This window comes from Tarenaya hassleriana, unplaced genomic scaffold (genome assembly GCF_000463585.1).
Source record: "Tarenaya hassleriana unplaced genomic scaffold, ASM46358v1 Cleome59, whole genome shotgun sequence".
NCBI lineage: Eukaryota > Viridiplantae > Streptophyta > Magnoliopsida > Brassicales > Cleomaceae > Tarenaya > Tarenaya hassleriana.
In genome coordinates this window covers 656035-663365 of record NW_010968415.1, presented here as the reverse complement: position 1 = coordinate 663365, position 7331 = coordinate 656035, and positions in this window count along the sequence as shown.

The window sequence follows — 7331 nt, the reverse complement described above, 5'->3', positions numbered from 1 at the left end:
TCGGTTCAAATAGGGTGAGGTAGGAATAGGAATGGGAGTCGGGAGTAATCACGGAGTCAAAAGTCAATGAAAAGAAAAGACGGGAGATATGTACAATCTCGGGGTGCCTCCCGAGAGCGCTTTTTTAAGGTCCCTAGCTCGACCATTTCACTTCATTGCTCAAGGGGGTTCAAAGATATCTGTTGTGTCATCTTCTCTTTTGGCAATAGCCCCCGACTCTTTATCAAAAAATGGTGGAGGGTAGAGATCTATTCGTGTGACCAATTTTCTTGACATCAATTTATCATTTTCGGTTAGGTCCACCTTGCTATCTACCCTATCATATCCAAGTTGAGTCGAACTAATCCCTAGACTGCTCATGATTGGACGTGTTGCCCAAGGAAATAGTTCATATTCGAACATTAAGGGGAGGAGGCTAGGATTCTTATCTATGTGAATATGATCAATATAAACTAGCGAACTATCTCCCTTAATATCATCTATTGAATAACTCATAGCACGCCTATGTTCCTTAAGTGCATCCCACAAATCATTAAACTCAAAACCATTCGAAGCATCAATTTCTATGATGGGATAAGAGAAGTTTGCACAAAGAAATTCGTACCTTAGCTCTTGTGGTAAGGGTTTGAGCTTTACCTTTGGCTTAGTGTCGATTTCCACTTTGGATTTCCCATGTGCGTTGTTGATCGGTTGCTTTGTTTGTATGGTGAATGTGGGATATTTTGTGTTTGTATCCGGATTTGTTGAGTGATCAGTGGGAGGGGCTTCCTTGATCACATCCTCGCTACTCATGTTCTCCAACATCTCCGGTTCTTGACTTATGTAGGGCAGCGAGTCTATATCTTCGGGTATCCATCCTACAAACTCTGTGTCACAATCGAGGTCCAGTGGGCATGTGAAGTCCCTTGGCTTGGAGTTGATTTTCTTTTGTTCCTGCAAAATCTGTATGAGTATGGACTTTATATCAAAATCTACCTCTTGTGTGGTTTGAGATGGCAGAGGAACGCATTCTTCATGGGATGGATCCTCAAAATGGTGATATGCCTCATAGCCTTGATCATTGTAGAATGGAGGCATGGGTTGGTATGATTGATATTGAGTGGATCCATTGTTTTGGTGGTCACTTAAATTCCATTGTGGAGCATCCGGAGCATATGAGTTGTGGAAAACATCAAGATGGTTCACCCACCCCGGACTATAAGAGTCGTCATAAGGATCCCAATCAGCGGAAAATGTCTCTAGTGGCTCCGGGTGCGAGAAATCTTGTGCCTCAATTTCTGCTTCTACTTTTTCTTCCAATGCTCGTATGATCTCCTCAATTTCTTCCCAGTTTTTTTTTTAGACTTTCTCTTCCAAATGGATCGTTCACAAAGCAGTTCATCTCCATAATCTTCTATTCATGATATTGGAAGAGACATATAACTACACTCATAAGAAACAAAAAACAAAAACAAAAACACAAAACAAACAAACAAAGACATCTATGTACAAAGGCCTAGAAATGATCAAGACTAACTCTAGAATTGTCGACTAGTCCCCGGCAACGGCGCCAAAAACTTGATGCATGCGCACCGAGTTCTAAATTTGTAACCCGATTCGCACCGCTAACCGCAAGTATACGGTAGTTGTAGTATCGGGGTCAATCACAGGGACTAGAAACAACTCGTATGCTAATCTATCCTAAATCTAGACCAAAGAGAGAAAAATATTGGTTTTGGAGTGTAGTGTGTGATGATGAAAACGTAAAACTAACGATTAAACAAAAAGTGAATGATGTGATTAGGTAAAATATAAACAATGGATAACGTTGTGGGTTCGGGATCCCTTTAACATGTATGGATATTAGGATTGTGATGGCATGGCTATCGTGACGATTGCCTCTAAATGGGGATTTCAAGCTCTTTGTGCAAGATCTTTCTCTCTCAAGCTTAGACCTACTACCTAGAAGATCAAACTATCTATCTCTCGATGGTCTAGATGCCACCTAGATGCATTAATATCCCTATCATAAACCCTAAACAAGTCAAACCATCTCTCAATGTGAATGCCTTGTTCATTAGATGTCTAGGTCAAAACACCATTCCCATATGTCTATGATCAATGTTGTTCTAAGATCATTTAATCGAGATTTTGTCAAGATCAAAAGTATGAAGAATAGGACATCAAAACCAATAGAGACAATCAAAAGAGTGCCATGGGTTGGAATGAGGTGATTACTACAATGGTTGGTTTCAAATTGGGGATTTCAAGCTCTTGTGTAAGGTCTTTCTCTCTCAAGCTTAGACCTACTATCTAGATGATTAATCCACCCATCTCTCAATGATCTAGATAATCCCTAAATGCATTAACACTCTCCATCACAAACCCTAAGTAAGTTAAGCCATTTATCAATGTGAATAACCTACTCATTTGATTTTGAGGTCCAAACATCATTCTCATATCTCTATGATCAATGTTGTTCTAAAATCATTCAATCAAGGTTTTGTCAAGATCAAAAGCATGAAGCACACAATATCAAACCAATGAAAACAACCCAAGAGTATCATAGATTAAACCCCAACATCCACACACAAGGGGATCCCTCCCCCACAACTAAAGGTCTACTCCATATTCAAGGGAAGAAAACAATAAGAAACAAAATAAAACATGAAGAGTAAGAGAGAGAAAGCTTAATATGGTCTTCAATGGTGGATTCTCTCTCCTCTCCTCCTTCTTCAAGCTTTCCCCCTCTCCAAAGGTGGCTCCCCTCCAAAGTGGCTCCAAAGATTCCCCCTTCCTCTTCCCTATTTTCTCTCTTATCATAGAAACCCTAGGGCTTTCTTCTTTTCAATTTATGGGCTTGAAAATGGGCCGAAATTAAGCAAAAGTTCCGTCAGGTATTTCTGGGCGGTAGCTCTACATTTTAGGGCGGCCAGCTCATTTCTTCTGAGCCTTTCGCTGGGATTGCATTTTCGAGCGGTCGCTCTAGGATTTAGGGCGGGTAACCCGTTTTCTCTGAGGCTTTCTTCTGTTTAGGGCGGCTCGTTTTCATGGTAGGGTGGTAGCTCACTTTTGCTTCCATGCTCCTCATTCCATTTTTTTGCCCGATTTTCCCGCTTCTAGCTCCAAAAGCTCCATCGTGCTTCCTGTTCCTGAAATCATCAAAATGGGGGCCTATTCTATTTCTAGGAGGTCTATATGTATGTGAATCCGATGATAATAACCCCATTCTACTCCTAGGAATGTCAAGTAAAATCACTGTTATCAGATCTCAAGAGCGAATCTAATTCCTAAGAGATCGGTTCTAGGGTTTGCGCAGCGGATGAAAAACAAAAATTTTGATGAAACCCTAAAACCTATCATGCATGATCTTGTAGAAACGTTAGAACGCTTACCTCAATCGATCCGGGGCCTGTATCAATTGATGTGTTCGTCCGATCACTGTAGGCAGGAAGAATACCTTGCCTTCTACACGTATCAACACGGCGGAAAGGATTCCAACGGTTGGAACTTGTCTGCTAGGACTGAAGAACGTGTTCTTCCTTGCGCAAGGGTTTCAGGGATCTTTCTTTTAGCTTTCTCACTCTCCAAACCTCTCCCTAGGGTCTGAAAAACCGTGCCAAAAGAGTTGGGTGGTGTTCCCTAAAGTTTCCCCACATTAAAACCCTAATTAAAGCGAGTTTAGTAATTCCCGACGTCTGGACCGATCCCAGGCCTGGACCGATCGGTCTGGAGCTTTTAAACGTCTGGACCGATCGGTCCATGTCTGGACCGATCGGTCTGGAACAATTTCCGGATCTCACACGTTACCTCTGGACCGACCGGTCTACGTCTAGACCGATCGGTCTGGGTTAGCTGGACCGATCGGTCCAGACCTTCTGGACCGGTCGGTCTGGCCTCCGCTCCACCGGGAATTTCTCGTCTCTTCTCGCGCATTCGTCCTTTCCTGTGTGTGTGACCCTGTAGGCTCATCCGATATAGCAGTATAACACGAAATCTCTTATTTCGGTAACACAAGTCATAGGCAGTCTCTAGCAAGACACTATGACTACCTATCTCGAATAGAGTTTGTTCGTGATCCTACGAACGCCAACGATGATTCCGTTTGATGATTCTTTTGTATCACGATATCATATATCGAATATAAGGCATGGACAAGCCACCTTATCTGATTCGGCTGCTTTCTCGTTCACTGAGTTCGACTGTCTGAAATAGAGGACGTTCGTCTATAGTGAGGCCACACATTTCTACAGTCTCGCTCACACGAGGGGCCCAGCGATATCTCTCTCTTTTACGAGAGGTACAAATCCCGTCTTGACTATCTACAATCCAGCACATGATTCGTTTCGTACCTGATACACGCCTTTATAGTCCTCCTGTTACGCAGGACGTTTGACGTAATCAAAGTACGCAACTCCTCATGTTGGATTCCATAGATATCTCAGGTCTTAGGATCCAATCATGGAACCGTCATATGAGATTCAAGTCATGACGCTAGTCCATGTAACAATCTCATGCGGGTCAATCCAGTATTGCGTTCTCCAACGAATACCTATGATTGTGATCGTATCCAAATACCTATGATCATCCATATGATCATCAATCACACATCATACTAGTCTTATTATATCATCACTCCCACAATGACACAAGACTAGGGAGTTAAGTATCATTCATAATGATACATGGATTTCATAACACATCTAGTATGCAAGAACATGTAATGAATCAAATACTCTCATAAACCATAGAAAGTATCAATACATCAAATGTATCTAAATAAAGCTCATAAACAGTACATCATAGAGCACTAAACCAACAGGAAATATCCATCACTGGTCGTGGCTTTGTGACGAATCTCCGACCAATTCTCCCATCCCTTTTTGTGACGAGTGTGCGATGGATGATCTATCCCAAATTACGATGGAATTACGACGGATTTTCCATCGGTAATAGCGACGACTATAGGACGAAATGTTCGTCGTGTTTACCATGGAAAAACGACGGAGTTTCCGTCGATTATTTCGACTACATTGGGACGGGTATACCATCGCACTTACCGTCGGATTATTCCGTCGCGATAAACGACTGGTTTTCGACCATGTTTTTCTGTCGCAAGTATACGACGGATGTCCGACCGGAATATGTTTGCGACATCCGTTTACGGACGGAAAGTGTTCCGTAGCTTTCCGTCGTAAACCGAGGATACCGACGGAAACCCCTTTTTATTGCGACGGATATGTTCGTCGGAAATGTGAGTGTTTTTTGTATTGGACTATCTAAGAATGCCAACGACTGTGACTGCGGTGCTTTTGCTGCGAAGTATGTCGAAGCGATATGTCTTGGGCAAGAACGGACGTTGTGCCCAATGATTTGTGATGACAACATCTCCAGGATCCGTGAACAGTTGGCAGTCTCCATATTTGAAAATGGCCAAGTTCAGAAGAAGTAGGAATGACTAAAGTTTATTTCACCTAAATATGATCTTCTTTTATTTTTTTTAGAACCCTAAGTTATGAATTTTTAATTATGGATTTTTGTTTATTATATGTATGAATTTCTTTATACAGTCAACAAAATCCAGATATAAAAAGTGTTTGATGGATAAAAAAATATGTTGAAAATGTTGGAGGAAAAAAAAATTGGCTTGAAAATATTGGAGGAAAAATAATTTGGCTTAAAATAATAATAAAATGATGGGTCCCATCAAAATCCAGGGTTGAATTGTCAACCGTAACATTTCTGAACACTTGGATGACACTGGGTCTCACCAAAAAAAGTGCATGTGAAAAATGGGTCTCACATTTTTCGGTTACAGTTGGTCACAGTGGGTCAAAAGAATCAATTTTGTCGATTCTTTCAAATGAATCAATACGAATGTTGTCACATGTTCCACATAAACCCTTTGTTACTGTATTGAAGAGTAAAAATGGATTCTTTCGAATTATGTGTGCAAAAGTAGTCTTCTCATATGTATTCCACAAGTGTTCATAATCTTTTATGAAGGATTTTGATAATTTTGGTGGTTTTGTATTGCAACCTACTTATAATGTTTTGTAAAATTCTCAAGAACACTATATTTGTATTCCTTATACCTTGTTATAACACACCAAAGTTTAAAATCCACAATAAACCCTATATTTACCTTTGTCACTTGGTCACATATCACATCCGGTTATAATGGTCACATAGTGCAAAATTTGACTATGGTCACATTGGTCACATGGTGGTTACAATGGGTCACAATGGATAGTCATATGAGATAACTTATTTACTGTATTTTAATATGTTTGTTGGGTTTTCTGGGATCTCTAGAGCGAATCCTATTCCTAAGAGATCGATTCTAGGGTTTATGCAGCGGATGTAAAACAAAAAATTTATGGAACCCTAGAACCATGCTTCTTATGAATCGTAGAAATATTAGAATGCTTACCTCAATCGATCAGGGACCTGTATCAATTCAAGAACACGTTCGATCACGAAAGGAGGAAGAATACCTCGCCCTCTACACGTATCCACACCTCGGAATGGATTCCAACGGTTGGAACTTGTCTGCTAGGACCCGAATCTGCTATTCGGTTTGATGCTTCGAGAAAACAAGACTTAGAATTCCTTGAACTCTTTAGATCTCACCAAAGGCTCTTAGAATTCTGCCAAAGACGGCTCAAAAAGTCTCTTCATCTATTAGGGTTTTAATCTCTTTCTTATAAAGTGATTTTATCCTAATTTCGGTTTAATTTCGGAAAAACACGAAGCCCGGAACGGACGGTCCAGAAATACACGTGGACCGTCCGTTCCGGCTATGCAGAACGGACGGTCTGTGTTAAGTGGACAGTCCGTTCCAGAAATGTCTGGAATGGACAGTCCGTTCTGGACCGTCGGATCTGGACCTGGCAGACCGTCCGTTCCGGACTTCTGATCCGTCCGTTCCAGACCCTTCCGTCTTGGTTTTTTCGTCGTTTTCTCGTGCATTTTGTCTTTCCCTGCATGAATGACCCTGTAGACTCATTCGATATAGCAGTATAACCCGAAATCTCTATTCCGGATATACAAGTCATAGGCAGTCTCTGTTGGTTTAGTGCTCTATCATGTACTGTTTATGAGCTTTATTTAGATACATCTGATGTATTGATACTTTCTATGGTTTATGAGAGTATTTGATTCATTACATGTTCTTGCATACTAGATGTGTTATGAAATCCATGTATCATTATGAATGATACTTAACTCCCTAGTCTTGTGTCGTTATGGGAATAACGACATAATAAGACTAGTATGATGTGTGATTGATGATCATATGGATGATCATAGGTATTTGGATACGATCATAATCATAGGTATTCGTTGGAGAA